The 18,901-nt window shown below is 39.4% G+C and overlaps 1 protein-coding gene across 9 annotated transcripts in view; it reads right to left on the bottom strand.

The window, feature by feature from the left end:
* The window catches only part of TRAF3 (TNF receptor associated factor 3), a 69,189-nt gene that overhangs the window by 48,600 nt on the left and 1,688 nt on the right, over nt 1-18,901 (bottom strand). For 2 of the 9 annotated variants that reach the window (XM_088166274.1, XM_088166275.1), the window contains exon 1: nt 807-6,172. The exons of 3 other annotated variants lie outside the window; for them this stretch is intronic. The gene's annotated coding sequence lies outside the window, so the exon portion shown is untranslated. Of the gene's footprint in view, nt 1-806; nt 6,175-18,901 lie in introns of those variants that run through there. 4 more of the 9 variants (XM_088166277.1, XM_088166273.1, XM_088166270.1 and 1 more) reach the window with 4 other exon arrangements.

Here is an 18,901-nt window from a genome sequence, read left to right as displayed (position 1 = left end):
AAAGTTTGAGTTACATTACCTTCATTCAAAAACCCTGTAACAGGCTTCTCAGAATCTAAGTTACTTTATTAGTTTCGTTAGACCATCAAACTAACTCTTAATGATGAATTTTTAAAATAACCTAAATATAAGATAAATAACAAAGAACACTACACAAAACATATCAACATGATTTTTTAAACTATTTTCTCTTCCATTATTGCTCACAAAGGACTCTCGATAAAACAGCATGAAAGGAGGACACGCACAGTTAAAATCACAGCTAATATTTCCTGCTTTCACATACACACAAAAACTTCTCCACACTGTCAGTCATTACAGACTGTACAAAGTCTTCAAAGCAGTGCCATTTTCTCGGAAAGTCTAATAAATTCCATCAGAAAACACCAGCTCAATTCTAGGAAAGGAATTAAGTGTTCTGCAGAGCGTTTCTTAAAAAAAACACCCCACAACAATATTCCAAAAGGTCACTAGAAGTAAGCAACTTAGTTTGGGGAAGTTTGTTTGATCCTGGAATTTTTACAAGCACAGAGAAAAAGAAGAAAAGCATAATTAATACAAATCTTCATCAATCTCTACGTGCATTCTTCAATGTGTCAGTAAAGTTCCACAAATGCTACCACAATGGCCAGGTCACCACTGCACAAAGCCTGAACTCCCCGCAGCCTCTCTTTTCTTTACACAACAAAGCCAACTTTCTGTGAGTGCACAGCAGTAACCTCACCTGGCCACGTACAGCACAGAGCCAAAGCAGCCAGCACAGGAATTCCAGCTGCCCAAGCCCTGCCAGGGACCTTTGCACCCACCTAGCCCGGAGTGCAGCAGCGCAGTGGCCAAGCCGGGCGGCTATTCCGCGGTGCCAGGGCAGGGATGGTGCTGGCTGGTGCTGAGCAGAGCCCAGCTGGGCAGAGTGCTCCACGCCCTCATCCTGCACACGATGCTGCAGACACGGATCAGCCTCAGCAGCTCCTCACAGCTGGCTACAAAAGGTCACAGAGTCACAGAAATGCTCACCTGACCCTACCTGTGCTGGGCTGGCGCTGCCACAGCTCAGCTGCAGGACTTTGTAACAGCAGACCAAAACAGCATTTAACCAGCCAGGAGGAATGCCACAAACTTCCACAGCTATGAAACAGGGGGGTTGGTGTGGCTTTCTGATTTTTTTGATCTTAGTCATGTGCTACAATTCACCTCTGGTCCTCAGGAAGCCGAAAGGAAAGGCTACTGCTGCTAACAAAGTAGCAGCAATGCTAGTAAATGCTAATGCGCGGTTACAGATTCTGACAAAACACACACAGAGACCAGTGAAAGCCCAATCTGGCTCATTCTAGGAACACACTACCTGGAAAAATAGCCCAGCACTGAGATTTATAGAAAACTCCATGAATAAATGCTTACTCAAACAAAAAGGAGATCTGCAACTGTACACTTTCCCCGCCGAACAGTATATAAATTACAAGTCAGCCCATTATACCTACAGATGTCATTATAGTACAAATTTCTGTACTAAACATTTACATATTAACTCAGCAAAAAAACCAAAGCTCTAAAACTCTTAGCTCCCATTCTGACTTTAGACATCAATTATATCAATGGCCCTGGGCCATTATATGGCCCAGAATATGCTCCTTCATATTCTTCGGTATAAATCCAAATTTAGTGCAGGGAGTTTTGCACTTTCAGCCTCTCCTTTCCCTCCCAAGATACCAACCAACCCCTTCCAAACCACAGAGAATTAAGGTGGCTCCAAAGTTTCATTCTTACTAAACAAGTGCACTCCACAGCTGATCAGCAGCATTATGACAGTGCTACGCCCTTAAAAATCTGGCATAAAAAATATAAAAATCCAAAGATATTGGTAAGACATTGAAAGGATTGGGGATTTAGCTCCTAAGATTAACATAAAAAGAGGAACATTCTCAGAACAATTGAAAATAATTGATCTTGGAAATAATTTCATATTATATTGGAAAACCAAAGTGAAAACTGACTACAAAAAAATCTTTTCATACTAATGAAGTACACAGAACTGTTTCTCAACTTGAATACACTAGATAATTCAGGGAAATTATTACAAAGAATTTAAATGAATTACAAGCAATAAAAAAGGCAATCAAAACTTTTACTTTCCAACAAGCACAGTTATCGTTGCATGCTACAACATACAGAAATTACTTCCATTATCCTTTATATGTTAGTCAACAAAAAGTACCTTACCTTATTCTCCACTGTCTGAGCACAGAGGATTAAAAACAAAGTATTAGGCAGAAACTGCAGGTGTTTTGTGTCAAGAAGAAAACCCAAACCACTGCATCAATAAGCTTAGTGGCCGTCCAGCATGCCATGCACACTCTAGGGACATTTAATGAAAACTTATTCACATCCTTTTTTTTTTTTTTCAAGCTTCCAGACTTCCGAATTGAAAACCCAAAAGCAGCCGTTCCTTACCTCCTCCAAAATGCAGATCTCAGCAACACCTCACTGCAAGAGGAGCCACCACAGCTTGATTTTCCCTCCTAGTAATTCCCTCCTTGCCAGCTACTGCACTGCAGTCTTTCTGAAGGCTGTGCAAAATGCAACCAGGGGAGGGCTGAAAGAGCCCAGCAAAGAAACACAGCTACAGGAAAGTTCTGTCACATCATCTCATGACTTCCTAGTCGGGGGCTGAAAGGCATCAACTGCAGAGTTTGGTGGAATCTCTCAACATTTTCTCTGCTGTTCCTGCTTGTCTTCCTGCCTACTTTCTATTTCATTTTTCACTGGATAATTTGAGGATTGTACTTTGTGGCAAAACTAGAGAGAATAAGGGAGAAATAATAAACAATTTTGATATAATAAAGCTACCTTTAATTCTCATGACCATATTTTAAGGGATTAAAATCAAAATGTCTTTTAAGGTTTAGGGTGTTCTGGTGTTTTCTCAGTTCAAGGAAGGAGGAGATACTGGTGGATTTTTTCTGCTTTTGTTGCTTAAATTGGGGAGTTTAGTCTATTAACTACTTAGCATTTGGATGCTTTCCCTATACAATTAAAACTGCCGTGATTATACAACAGCAGTATTTGTGAGACAAGTGCCCAGCAGGGGCATTTGTAATTATTCCCCAAGTGTTCCACAACAGCAGCAAAAGAATACATTCAAATATTAAAGAAGCTTTCACAGAAGCCGTGGGGTTGGAAGGGACATCTGGAAACCATCCAGGCCAGCCCCCCAGCCCAGGCAGGTCAGAGCTGCCCAGCACAGACACCCACCAGGTTTGGAATATTTGCAGAGAGTGACTCTACCACCACACTGGGCAGCCTGTTGCAGTGTTTGAGCACACCCCTAGTCTTGTATTCTGATGGAATTTTATCCTTTTTTTTTCTTAATCTATGCCCACTGCCTCTCTGGACACCAGAAGTCCACAATATATAATAACCACAGAGTTACCTCCCTGCCCCTCCACTCTCCACAGCTGCAGAGCAAAGGGAGCAGCAGTGAGCTCTCAGTGTCAATCAGCCAGTTGTTGGCTCATCTCAAACAATAAGCTCATCACTGCTTTCCACCCTCCTTCCTTCTGCATCCTGCAGAGCCAGGCTCAAGGCCAGATCTTTTAGCTGATCGCAGCTGCCTACCATCAGCAGCCTATTATTCCTGGAGATCCAGGTCCTCCTTGGGGGAGCATCCTGCCCATCTCCTCTGCCTCAGCCTCACTGAGGAACACTGAGCACAGGCTGGCAATGACATGGAAAGCTCAGAAAGCTCCTGAAGAGCCCTCTGGCACCTCCCCACCTTCTGTGCAGCCCCCAGGGGAGTGGCAGTAGCCAGCAACCAGAGCGTGTCATACGGGACGAGCAGAAAGGAAATGGGAGAGGTAAGTGGTGGCTGCGTCCTTTGGGGGTTTGGCTCAAAGCAGTGCAAAGGCTGGCTGGTTTTAGGGGCATTTTCAAGGTTTTCCTTTCCCTGAAAAGGCCAGTATAATGGGCAACACAGGTACAGACCCAGATACAATGAACACAACTACTACCCACTCCCCCAACAAGAGATGGGAGGAAGATTCATTTCTCAAAGCTGTGCACAAGTCCTCTGCTTACTCTTTGCAGGGGCTCCCGAGTTCCCATGCACTGAAACAGTGATTTTACAATTTTTCTTCTAACATGGCTTAACTAACATGGACATTCCTGCAGTGGACAATACATACCCAGTTTAGGCTCCCAAACAAAGTTTGAGTTAGTTTTATTTTAAATTTTTATCTATTGAAAAATGCTTCACCACTGAAGGTCATCTTCAGCTTCAAGTCCCTTCCTTGGTTTGCAGACCACATGACATACAACATTTTAAAAACAGAATGACAAATTTGTAAAGGGGAAAGAGAAGCCTGTTGGCTTTGAAACAGAAGAATTAAATCAGAACAGCTATCAGAGACCTTTCTATGACTTAAAGCACTTCTGCATATTTCTATTCTCCTTTGTTGAGGAACAGATCCCCCCTCTCTGATCTTACCTGGGCACCTACCAAGTTCCCATCTCTTCATATGTATTACCTTGTATAATAGGACGCCAGTCTTAAGCTGGGAACTGTCAAAAGTGGAAAAATAACTAGAAATAAGGAACACGAAAACAATTATGTCTTGGTAAAGCTGGGGAGAAGAAGGACCAAAAATATCCCTTTCTCCTAAAAACTGAACATAAATGATAAAATAAGATCTTTAATTTTTTTTTTGTTTGTTTGGTTGGTTTTTTGTTTGTTTCTGCAGTTAGTCTAAAACTATTACCTTAACACTTCTTAACCTGTTTTGCTTCAGGACAGTGAAAATTACTTCAAGGCAGCCACGTGTAGCCTAGCTGCTTCCTGGCAGGCATTCACATACCAGCACAGAGGCACACAACATTTCCTAGGAAAATCAAACACCTAGCACTAACTTAGAAGACATGGCCAAAGGAAAAAAAAAATCTTACAGAAAGATAACAAGTCTGCTTCATAAATTGTTCATGCTACTGTGTGGGAGAGTAAAAGAGAAAGAGAAAAGGCCAAAAGAGTGTCCAGTTATTCCAGCAGACTACTTCCTTTTCCTGAACCCTTCAGATGCTACTTCCACATCATAACCTAAAATGGACTTAAACTGTTACATGAACCTAGAAAAAGAACTTATTGTGACAAGACCGTGAACTTCCGTATACAAATACCATCATTAATTCACATAATTTATTACCAACAAGAAGTTCTTAGTCACTTAGTGCTTAACATACGGTCCAGTAATACTGTAGCAAAAAGCTTAATTTTTATCCCTTCCACAGAGATCTTTAAAAGAGTCTCTCTACCTTCGAGCTTTATAAAGCTGCACCTGTTCCGAGTAGTCCCAGAGCATCACCTGCTGCTCCTCTACGAAGACACACCCCCCATCACTCACCTGAAGGACTGAGGAAGTTCCTATGTTCATGTCAAGAAGTTGAAAGGAGCACGTTTCACTTCTTTTATCCATTCCTAATTTAAAGCTTAAACTGAAGGCAAACAGGACTAGCTTTTTTTTCAGAAGTATAATTTCTTTTTAAACTCCAGAAAAGGTAGAGTGGAACAAGGAAGGAAAGCACAACCCCAAACATATTTAAGGTATTGTTCTAAAGGATTCAGGATATTTTCTCCTCTTGCAATGAAGGTTAAATTCAGTTTTCCAAATTAGGCTGTGGCTGACTGAGGAAGCTGGTTTTAATCATATTTTTAATCTATTTGAAATCAAACATCTGAGGGGAAGATTACTTTTGTGAAATAGAGATAATAATTTGCTTACCTTCCTTGCAAATACAACTGATTAAATAAAAAAACCAAGCCTCCATATACTATCATGCAACTTAAGTCCATCGGGTTAAACATTGCCAAACAGTCCATTCTGATTGTGTGAAACACACACAATGAGATAGAACAATGCTACAAGAGGGTTTATTTACAGAAATGAGAATGAAACTTCTTTTGACTTTTGAGGTATCACCTTCATTCATAACTAAACCAAGCCCAGGCACTGAAGACGATTTGTTAAATTAATATCATCAACTTAAAAATGTGAAAACGCAAAGGAGAACAAGGTACTTTACAGCGTCATGCAATGATTCTAATACTTAAAAAAAAAACAAACAAAAAAATCCCACCAAAAAACCCAACTCAAAAAACTGTCATGAGGTTTCTCAACATACATATTAAAAACATACACAGCAGAAGATTTGTTCCTACCTACCTGTTTACATGAAAAAAATTCACAACACAAACCCCAGTGACACACAAGACTGCAGTCTGTGCTTCCGATAGATTAATATATTGTTTCCCACTGCTGAGAGCTGGTCTTGATTCAGTTAAGCCTAAGCACTTAGGCTTTCCTGCTGGGAAACAAACAAGTCAAGTCGGTTTCAAGCATCTCCTATCAATATACAGAAACAATTCTCACAAGCCTGAAGGCAAAGAAGAAAAATAGTAGCTAAACTATAGCACTAAACTGTAACAAACTACAGCAAATCAAGAAGCTGCACTGAAACTTAGTAGTTCACTAGAAAACTCATTGCAAAAGTCTGTTTACTTCATGGAGGAAGTCACCACTACCATCAGTGAGTCAATATCTACAAGAATGTTTTACATAATGGGAAAATTTTTACTGGGCAGAGGTTCACAGTGTTCTTTCTTTCCAGAAACTGCAGATGTAAAGATACTTCTGTTAACCTAAACCAAAACCAAGAAAAGAAACTATCTGAGATGCACGCTCCATTTCACAACACAGCTCTAATTTTACTGGCTACTGTTCCTCAACCTTCTCAGCACAGGAAAGACACTCTGATACTAAAGGATGGAAATGTGAACACTGGAAACAGAGGCAGCTTTTAGACTACCATCAAATGGTATTAAAACATATTAGCCAGCATAAAATTCTGGTTATTTTGGCACATGGTTGCCATTTCTGAGCTGTAATACTAAGAACTGAAGTAGTTTAAGGAACCAGTTTTATTTTGTAGAAAATTAGTGAGCCAGTCAGAACGTATATACAAGAAAGCATGGTACCATCTTAGTCCTTCCATTGTCACTTCTAAAAGCTAATAAGAGAGCCAAGAATCATTAGTCAGTAATGAACTGAGAGGAGTTCCTTCCTTCATTTAACAAGGAAAATATGCTGCAACACCACTACAGTATAAAATCCAGTTTATTCAAAGTAAAGTAGCTTGAATGAAGGAATCCTTCCTTAGTTTTCAGAGGGCTGGTAACGGTTTAAGGATTATATTTAAAAACCAAAGAGTAAATTCAAAACACTACACAGATTATATTATTCCTCTTAATCTGCTAAAAATTACCAATTTAAAAATGCTAATTTTATTATTTTAGTTACTGCTTTTAAAATATTTTGAATGATACTTAAGGGTAAGCGTTTTCATCATACAACTTTTTGAAAGTCGGAAATTGAATAAATATTTTGAATTAATGTCATGGATCATACATGCACAAGCATCAGGATTAGAGCTCTAAAAGAGACTCTCAATTATGAAGCTGCTCATAAACTAAAGCCTATGTGTTAAACTTCAAAAGCACAGAGACCACGTTTGTTTTAGTACTGAAGTAGTATAATTGTATTACCATGACAGTGCAAAACAACTTTCCTAGCAGGCCACAAAGCATTCAGGGGGAGACATGACTAGAAGCTCAAATTCAGAAAGTTAAGTTCATATTCAGCCAACCCTTAGTGCTGGTACTCCATAATGCAGTATCTGAACAACTGTTTCTGTAGTTCTTATTTTTTTTAATCTGCTTTTGGTGATGCAAATCCTTTCTAAAGCATTCCGTCCTACTGAAACATTCTCATCTCCCCATAGTATATAAGACATCCCATCTCACTTTTCCTCTGATAGACAATTTACCTATGTATCTGCCAGCAAAAGCCACACTGATGGTAACAGAAGAATGAATGAGAAAGGTCTTCTGACTCAATAAACTATATGCTTCTTTTAAAATTAAACCTAGTGATTGGGGCTGCCTCCACTGCACAACAGAACCAACCTGTAATTACAGAGAAAGACAAAAAAGCACATGCAGAACAGAAAACAAAAAGCATGTTTGTTATCTGCTAATGCACTCATCCATCTGGTGTGCATTCATCATTCCATTCTATGCCTGGAACAAACAGACCAGGACCAGCAATGCAGCTGCACTGCTCAAGTAAAAAACAACATCTCCATGTCATAATCACCAAAGCATTCTCTGGGATCCTCAGCACAGCTCCCACCAGTGTGGACACCAATGTGTCCACCAGTTCACATGGCAAGCAAACAGCAGCACAGCTCTGTTTCCTGGGATGGTGAACACTGCTCCTCACCTGTAGCTAGACTCTTCTGGTCAGTCTTGACAGTGCTGTACTTCCATGGAGTTCAGCATCTTTATCCACACATGGATATAAGTCCTCACCTTCCATGAACCGGCAGGCTGCACTCCCAATTTGCCTTAGTAAAAAAACTATAGCCAGAAAAATATTGGCTTTGTAGTCTGCCTTAGGTCTTCCACTCAAATCTCAAGAGCAAGCACAGCTTTTCCTACAATATTAAACATCTGGAAATCACGCTGGAGCAAGCTTAATCTGCTACTTTGCAAGATGGCCCTACAGAGCTCAGAACCCTTGGAGCTACTCTTATAAGCTAAGGTAACACCATAAAACCTATTGCCTCGATTTAGGTAGGAACATAATGGCAGAGAAGCTTCAGTAATTCTGTTCTAATGCTGTGTCTCCACATGGTACAGGGAAGAATTTCAGTACAGTAATCCAAAACACAACACTCGGTGCAAATTAGGAAAAAAACTCCAAACAAAGCAAAATAACCACACAAGAAACAAAATATCAATAAAAAACCTAAACCAGAGATAAAGGATAAATTAGAAAAATAAATCCTTGCAGCAGCAACCAACAACCGTGTTCCAGCCTTTAGTCCAGCCCCCGATTTAGGCCTCTGGTGAATGATAAAAAGGAGACAATGAAAGCAGGCAGGACACCATTCCACACCTGAAAGATCGCTATTTCTGTAATGGAGACTTGTGCCTTTCTACAGTGCTCTGCCCACGAAATCACCTGTATGACAGATTGGCTTCCCAGACTTCACAGCCCAACTATCCACAAGTCTGAGTAGAGACAACCCTGAGCCCTCTGTGCTTAGACAGCCACCAGAAACAATTACACCGGGGCAAACTGCAGGCAGTGGTTACTGATTTAACATGTGTAAAACACTCCAACATCTATTTCCCCCATGCATTTCTCCCTCACTCCATATCACCAGCAGATCAATTTTACCAGTTAACATAATGCTGAAAATTCATCAGCTTGATTTCAATTCTCATACTGCCTGCTTTTCCAAAGTTAGTTTGGATTGTCTAGCTAGTTCTGCCACAGTCATAGCAAAGCTGTGATGCTGTCAAAGAGGACTGATTGACCATAGGTAGGTATCTGCAGAAAGAATGACCCCAAGGCACCACTTATCCTAGGTACTGAAAACAGATAAATCCCCTATATTATGTTAGAACAATGGAAGCTGAACTCTTCTGTATTAATTTATAGCCATTATACACTAGCCTCTGCACTCTTGCAGTGAACATCTGGATAATCAGGATGGCTCTAGGGAAACACCACCTCAAAAGTCACTTGTATCCAAACGCTAAAGCTTTCTTAAAAGCATTTCTATTTACAGGAAAAGGAGTAGAGACCAGAAGAACGGAGAGACATCAGTTTAAGGAATCCATCCATATGGGCCCAGGGAGCTCTAACAGGGAGTAAGGCCATACACAAACATTAAAACATTCATTAAATGCTCTTGTTTCTATTTTACTTAATGTATGTAATACTTGGCAATAGGCTCTGATGCTTGAGCCCTGGTAACCGATTACAATATTTAAGATATTGGTACATCTTTATTTGGCTTTCCCACTTCTTCCTTGAAATTTACTATGCTTGCAGAATGGGGTTGGGGAGGGGGAAGCAAAACAAAAAACTCCCCAAACCTAAAACCATGACAAAATCATGGCTTGGTTTTTACTGTTCACAGCATCATATAACACAACTCATGCTCAGCAGTGGTTCAAACAGTGAGATTAAAGGTACAAAGTGAGTTCCAGTACTCTGCAGCTCTGAGTGATGGAGATACACGATTTCATTTTGGTGTCAGTAACAGCATCAAGCCTGACACATTGCATCTAGTCTTAACACCAGGCTCTAGCATTTCATTTAATAACTCAGGACAGCCATCCATATTTATTATGAAGAGCTTTCCTGTACATCAATAAATTCCTGCACAGGCATGTGGGCCATGCACTCCTTTCTCAAAAGATATCTGTGCAAATAAAATCCTTCATTTGTGCCAAATCTCATGTTTGATCATTCATTTACTACCTTTTTTTTTTTTAAAGCAGAAATACACCATCCCACTCATTTTTGGTGGGTTGTTCACAACCCTGCTCTTATCACTCCCTAGACCTCCCCTCACTACTTTCTTCACCTAAAAAAACTAAACAAGACAAAACCTCAATACACTACAATATGTTGTCACTTCTTCCCTGTCCTGACTCCATCCTCTCTGATCAACATGCTAGTGGGATATGCTGTTGGATGCCATTTTGGCTGCAGGAAGGAGCAAGTTATTCCTCAACCTGGAGTCTAAGCACAGCAAAATGCAGTGACAAATCCTGTTACTGCACATTTTTGTCAAATTTTTTGCCAAATCTTAGCCTGTAAACAGTCTCCTAACCACTTGAAAGTCAAGGTAGGAGGAAGAAGCAAGGCTAGGTTTTGTCAATTTTTATGCCTCTACTGAGACAGTGCAGAATACTATTAGCCTTCTCTCTTTACACTATCCTGGACAATGTCAGAATCAAGATTTTTTTATTCAAGGTGACCAAGCACAACTTTCTTCCTCTTTGATTCATTCCCACCTTTGGTTTGGCCTCACTCACCAAGCCAATCCTGTAAGAAATGACAAGCTCACATTTGATACGTCATCGTATGAATGGACAACATTATAGCTGCTACCTTTTAATTGCCCCTTTAAGAGTTATTATGAGCCAGCTCTAAGTTATTATTAGAAAACTGATAAAACACTAATGGCCAAATTCTGTCACACAACAACTTGTCCATTTTTCTAGTTATCACACTGAGTTATTCCAAAATAAATTATTAAGATCAAGAAGAATCATCCCCCTGCCTATTATTTGAACCTGTTACATTTTGAGGAACTAATAGCATCTGACAATCACACATTTTAATCTTGGCCAAGGTTAGAAAGCCAACAAAGGTATTTTGCAAATTTCTCTATTTCTCTTTTTGAAAATAGAAAATTGCATGTGACATCCACTGGCTCTCTCACATCACTTCAATAGCTGTTAAACTCAGGTCAAGACTGTCAAGCTAGGCTTCCAGCTGCTAGATCTGAAATTATTTAAACTTTCTAACTCTAAGAAGTGGATTTTTGCTATGCTATGTCTTCTTCAAAAGAAAGGAAAAAGGATTAGTCTCAGTTTCTTTCGAAGAGAATCCATCTCTTGCATTTCTTGCTCAGTGCCTTTTAATACTACTAAACTTTGTTAGCTGGTTATAGTTACCTTGATTCTGTAAATCACACTAAAAATACTTCTACCTGTAATGAAAAGAGAACCCAATGTGACTAACCATTTCTAAAAATGAAGTTTGGGAGTTTTGTCTCCTTACAGCCCTGTGGTGTGGGAGAACTCGAAGACCTCAGGAACCTCACTCTGCTATCTTTGCAGCAATCTTACCAGCAAGGAGTACTTAACAAATTCACTTTTAATTTAGTTCGTATCTCAGCTCTGACTACTGCAGAGAGAGAGTCAAGGGTCTGATCACAGGTGTTTAGTTCAATTCCAGATGCCAAGTCCTGTGTAGAACTGGCATATAAAAAGTTTAGCCATATGGAAGATCTCATACTTTTTGAGCATCAGCTTCACACCACAGGGGACAAGTTACAGCATTTAAGGTGGTATTCACTCAGTGCCTCTGTGTGTAGGCACCATCTCTGATCCCTCAGGTTTTTCTAAAGTCAGTCAGGGCTTAAGCAAAGAAATACCATCATGATGTGTTCAAGTCAAAATGCAGCTCTTTAAAATGAAATGCTAGTAGACAGGGTAAAAAAGATCATAGGAACTCAGATTCACAAGAGCATTTTTTCTGTAATGGTCAGTCTAATTAATTTCGGGATTTTTAAATCAAATATTTCTTGAGACTGCATTTCTTTAATGCTACAGTATCCCCATCTACGTGGTAGGAGGGTATGAACATAACAGAGTCAACACTTGAACAGATGAGAGCTACAACAGAGGCAGCTGCTAAAATCTAAATCACCCACACAAAAAGCATATGATTGATTCCTTCCATACCTCCTTCCCATGATGACAGCCTGTCTTTTTAGTATTTTATCTAATCACTCCAAACTGAAAAAAAACTCCCATGCCTTAGCAAATATTCCTGCCTTTGACAAGTTTTTTTTTAATAAACAGAAGACCTTAAAAAGAAAGATACAGACATGGAAATAGTTCTAGGCAGAAGCCTGCTTCCATGAGGTATATAAATATTTCAATCCCAGCAGCACCACCTAATGGAGAGCTCACCAATTTTTCCCCTTCTTTAACATGACAAATATTTGAGTTTGGAGGTGTTAACAACTGGTACTTTAGCACATGGCCTAATTATTACCCTATAAAATCTGATTAGTTACAAGAGAAGCCAAATCATTTCTCCATAGACAATCATGGTCCTTTTTTCTGCAGACACCCACATTACATTCATACAGAAATTTCTTAAGAACACAAGACATTTGTTTAACCAGGAGATAAGATTTTAGTTAGAAATTTATTAAAAAAAAAAAACCCCAAAACAGTAACTGCAGCAGTGGCCGCTACCTTAGGCATGTTTCAACTTGCCCTCAGAAAGGAAAACAGAGATGTCACTGCCTGTACACAGAACATTGACAAACCCAACCTAAGATGAAGTTGTGCATTCCCAGACATCTCCAGGCTGCAATTCTGCTACAAAACACCCTATGGGAGATGTGCAGCAATTCATTGCAAGCATCAATAAAGGGTACAGCACGATGCCTGTTGCAAATGTCCATAATTTATCTCTTGCCAACAGACATGACAGAACTTCTGTCTAACTGGATACATAAGAAGCCATTTTTCCTCACTGACTTTTGTCCTCTCTGTTCATTATATAAATCACAACACAGTAAGGAAGGGTTCAACTACTTTGAACTTTTCCCATTAACTCAGCATATGGACGCTTGTTCTGGAGTAACTGCCTTTTTATGTATGGCTCAGAGAGCTTTCAAAGTCTGTCTGCCCGAGCTCATCTCAAAACAGTCAACTAATATATTGAGAGTTCATATTGAAAAAAACCAAACAAAAACACCACCAAAAGTGGTCATTAATTCTGCAAAATTACAGCACCATACATGGGCTATATGTACTAAAAGCTTTATTTACACAAACAGGATAATTCTAAGCTTCTTCCTCCTTTATTTTGAGAGTCTCCTCTGCAAAAATATACAGAATGCAGTGGGTAGATATTAATTTGCTTGTCCTAAATCTGTCTTTATAAAGCAAACAAAACCACACACAAAACCAATAAAAAAAAACCAACACAGCAACAACAAAAAAAACCCAAACATCAACTAAACCGCACAAACTACCAAAAGAGTAAATCCCCCAAAATTCCCTCAAAATCTTACTGGCTAAAATACTGAAAAGTTGCATGTCTAAATAATCTTCTTCAAAGTGAAAGTGCAGTTCTCAGGAATTTGCAAGAAGGGAAGAAGAATAGGGGAAATTTATGGTGCCAGCTAGTGAAAAATATCTGATGAAATTCAATACGCAAATAACAATAAACTTGTTATAGCTTCCTAGAGATTGTAAGAGAATTCTTCTGTCCATGCTCAAAACCACACAGCTACAAAAACCACCTGCCAAACAGTATGAGCAACACAACAGCAGTATTTACTAGCTGAACAACACGTAGGATTCATTGGCATTTCCATCACATATTGACACCATGGGTAAGTAGTGAGATGTATTTGCTAATCTGAACTACAGCATGCTCAGGTTCTGTAGATAGAAACATGGTTCAACTCCTGACAGAGAACAGGGTACTGACTTCAATGGATACTGCATGTCATTAATTTCAAATGAAGTTAGCACAAATCCTTTATTCCCTGCTCCCCACCAAAACACTAAATTTGAGAATGTAATGAAAATACTCCTACATCAAAGGGTTCTAAAACTGCTGGAGATGCAGACATGCAACTCAGCAGTCTTCATTTATTTAGGTATCCAACCTCCTTCTACTCAAACTGCCAAATGGCAGCATTTTGAGAACATGGCATTTCACAACCACACACACTTTTACCTTCATCTACTGAATATGGAACTGGTATCCTAATCTAGTTCAACCACAACAGACATAATGAGAAAAAAATTCCCATCCTCTCAAGAATGTTGTGCTGAACAGAAAAGAAGACAGTGCAAAGGATGGAATAAGAGCAAGTGCAGAATCACAGAGACATGTACTTCAGACAACAGAAGGGTACACTGCAGTGTGTCTCTGGTGACCTGGAAGAGAAGAGCATGTTAATTCACCTGGAATGGGAGGTGGGGCAGAAAGGGAATCACAGAAGCAGGTAGCTAAGAGAGGTCAAAGAAAAGTGGATTTTGCAGACAGAAATTACTTGCCAGAGTGTGAAAATAAGTACAGTCCTGGAAACAGGTATTTCAAGAGAAAAAAAAAAAAAAAAAGAATTATGTAAATGGAAGTGGAGAATGCAGTTACTTTGCTCAAGTGCAAGGACGAAATCACCTTGGAATAAAAGTCATCCGTTAGCAACTCTAAAATTGTAAGAAATCTGATTGGAAGCAGGTCAAAATAAGTCACTTCTAAGAATCAAAAGAACCAGCTGGAGAAATTAAGAGCATTTATACTGTTTGGACAAACAAGATGGAAGAGAAGCACAGCACAGACAAGAGCAATCCAGTGGTAACTGAAGAGCATAAAACGCACAAAGAGGAGTCACTTGGGATGTCTTAAAGGAGATTAAAACAAAAACGTGTTAAATGAAAATTATGAAGTTATACTTCCTGTGCAAAAATCCAGACTTACATCTGCGAGTCATTAATTTAAAAGCCTCAACACACAAAGCAACCCACTCTCACAAGGTTCCTCTCTGTGTAAAGACACAGAGTGGGCACAGTCAATCTGGTACAGCACACAAGATCTTCATTACAAAAACATCTAATAATTGTTCTAATTATCTCCCTCTCGCATGTACAGAGATGAGCTTACAAAACAAAATCCATTCACGTTGCTAAAATTAGGTTTATGAGCTGGGAAAAGTACCACAGGTATCATGCAAGCTGGCCCCAAAAAATAAGCTAAAAAATGTTACTTTTCTAGAACATTCAAAGGGGAAAGCCAGGAACAAGTACAAGCAGGGAAACAGCTACCACTGAAAAAATTCTGTCCTGTACACTCAGCTTCACAGAGCACTGCATGCTGAGAACATCAATGGAAGAGAGAAGGCAGTGCTGTTTCCTGTCCCACAACGCTGATGGTGCAGGATAGCAGAGCTCTGCAGAGGAGGCAGCAGTGCATGCCTCCACACAGCACTTGTAATTCACTCCCTTTATCAACAGATGACGCTTGCACTGCCCTGCTGGGTCTCAGCACCTCATCATTTTTGTGTCCTCAGATCATAGGAAAGTACCGCTATTCCCATGTTATTACAGACCAGGAAAACGGTCTGTATACGGAGCAAGAAGCTAGACACAAAACAAGCCACTAGCTGCAGCGAAGTTATTTTCTGAACTCCCAGTCAGCTACCACTTAAACCTGCACAACACCCCAGTGAGTACCTCTTCTCTTTCGCAGTTTATATTCCACACTTGAGGAAACGTCCTGACAAGGCTGATAACCTCAGGAAGAACATCAAGTTCACATGCATGAGAAAACAATAAACAAATCAACAGTGGATGAAGCATCAGCAGACTTTAAGTCTTTACTCATCCTGGCAATCCTAAAAAAAGTCCTAACCACTTGACTGAGACATCATGCTTCCTCTCACTCTGTTTCTTAGGCACACTGAGTTTTGACTTTTCTTGGCATGGGAAAAAGCTTCAAGAGAAGGAAGTGACACTACTCTTAACTGGCCTGAGGCTTGATGATGAGAATACTCCCCAGGGAAATAGGAAACTGGGATTGGAATCCCCCTTCTGCCCCTGGGACTTGGACATGATGTCACATCACTCAGTACTGCAGAATCACAGCCCCTGTTGGTTTGGCCCTAGCTAAAGCCTACAGTACACACATCTACAGGAATGAGAAAAACCAAATCCCAGCCCCCAGGTCTCCTGGGCTGACAGTGGCACCTGCAGTGGAGCATCTCTTTCTTTTCTCTTGACAGATGCCAAAGCTTGCAGGAGCAAAGTGGCAGCCAGGAAGGCTCTTATCTTACATTAGCATCTGCAACACACTTTTCAAGACAGACGAAATCCCAATTCCTTGTTTTCCTAGACCCCTAAGAAAGCTGTAAAGATTCATGGCACTTTAAGCTTGTCTTCAGTACCTTTATCTTACTTTATCTACAAAAACATGTTTTTCACATTAATGCAGAAACCAAAACATGAGGCGAAAATCTTGTATTACTCCAAATGTCAAATTTTTCTAATTATGAGCTACCATACAGTCACCACTAACACATGTAAAATGGAAGATCCATGACTTCTTTCAATATTTTTGAGAAGCATTTATTATTTGTGAGTGAAAAGATTCACTTCAGAGCATTTAAATTACTACAGAATTAGTAGCAACTACCATGGCAAATAACCTACAGAATGTTTCCTCTATACATCAGAGAAAAACTTTTACAAATCAACATTTTATGAAACTATATAAAATAATACCAAAACTATGAAATATTCCAACTTAAGGCATTCCTGCTATGCCCACTGAGGATCTAACATCTGCAAATGGCAAAAATCCAAATCCTGATGTCCAAGAACACAACACCTCAAGTTTCGTTACAAGGAGTGAGCAGAGTATGGAATCCATCACATACAATATTGAACTTCTGCACACACACACATGTTGAGACTTTGCTTCCCAGGCTGCCTTGACTAGATGAACAGCAGAACCTGAAATTCTACTAAAAATCACATTTTATACATGCAGAGTAAAGCAGCGGGGAAGAACAACAGCATGGAAATCAAAGGCTTAACATTTTTTGGGGGGTGGAGAGGATTAGTGACCTACAGTTGTTGTATATAATTTTAGAGACACTTGCCCTGTTAACCTAGTTACAAAGCCAACAGTCAGGAGCAATTGAAGTCACAGTGGCTATGATATTTTTCTGTCAGGGCTCCAGAAGAGATGAGCTACATGTCTTCTGAGAAGAAGAAAACAAACACTCCCCTGAAGACTATGTAAATATCTCTCCCTCTCTCACACATACATAGAATTCTCAATACCTTTTGCTTCATTTTTTCATTAAGTTCTAAGATGTTTCCACTGGATACTTTCCTTACTTCCCTTAGATATCCTAAGAGGTTTTTTGCATTTATTTCCATTTCTCTTCCTTCCCAATACAAAAAGGAAAAGAGAACACATCTTCCTACATTGTGGGCACCTAAAGATAGTTCATTGTAAGTTGACTCCCTTTTTCTCCCAATTCTCTAGTCCCTTCTCCTGCCATAAGAAAAAAGAAAAAAAAAATGAAACGTTTGTGATTTGTCAAAACTAAATATACTAACTTTAAACTATCCATTTATGAGGGCATGGGCTTCCAGCACGCAGAGCTGGGAAAACAATTATATTCTGCCAGCCCTGTACTACTGTAGTTTCTACAGCACTACTTCATCACTACAGCTTAAAAAGTTTAAGATAAAACCTACAGCAACTACAGCACTCCCTCTTGTGCTACAATCACACCTTTATTCTGCTGCACAAAACCACACAATTCTCCCTCCCTTGGCTTATTTTCTCCATATCTCATTTTGAAATCTCCAATTTCTCCCACCACTTCTGGTGTTCAGGAACCAAAAGACACCAAAAATTAAAGGTTTCAAGTACAAGCACTCTATAAAGAAAGTATCCACAATTTAAAAAAAAACCAAACAAAAATTTAAGCCTTGGCAATTCTCTAAAGGAACTGTGCACCAGTGTACAGATACCTGAAACCAACGTGTAATGAGCAATCTTCACACATCATAAGATGCAGCACCTTCAACTAAAAAACACTATCATAATGAAAAACAATTAATGAAATCCATTAACTATATCATCTAAGATATAAGAGATCAGAATGTTTTATTTTTACAATATCTATTCATACAAGGCCATTTTAGGATATTGGAGTAGATTTAAGTCATTCCTATTTTTAAACTGCCTTTTCTTCTGAAGAAGAACTATGATCAGCTGCCCATCAATCAAAAATCCTGGGTTTTGGCTTTTTGTATTTTCAGCATTGCCACATCTACTATAAAACAGCTGGACTTCAGTACCAAAAAGCCATTCCTCTTCTCTCTTTAAGTGTTCCTTATGGACAAGAACACTGTAAAGATCTAAAAATACAACATGATCCCAAGATCATTTAAAAGACAAACTGTATTAACATGGACTGGGTACGACTTCATAAATAATCTTTGGTCACTGATGCTAACTACTGCCATCTTACTGAGTTTTCCAGGGTATCAACAGTAAATATGCTTACACAATACTCAAATGCTCTGAATCCATGCAAGAATGGCTTCTCAAAATTGGTATCATCAAACTTAGTTGCAGGAAGACTTCAGGAAAGCCTAAAGACTGAGTCATTTAGCATACCCTTTTGATTAGAATTCATTTTCTTTGGTACTGAATGCACT

This window comes from Sturnus vulgaris, chromosome 6 (genome assembly GCF_052056855.1).
Source record: "Sturnus vulgaris isolate bStuVul1 chromosome 6, bStuVul1.hap1, whole genome shotgun sequence".
NCBI classification, from domain to species: Eukaryota; Metazoa; Chordata; class Aves; order Passeriformes; family Sturnidae; genus Sturnus; species Sturnus vulgaris.
This window is presented reverse-complemented; position numbering and strand designations above follow the sequence as displayed.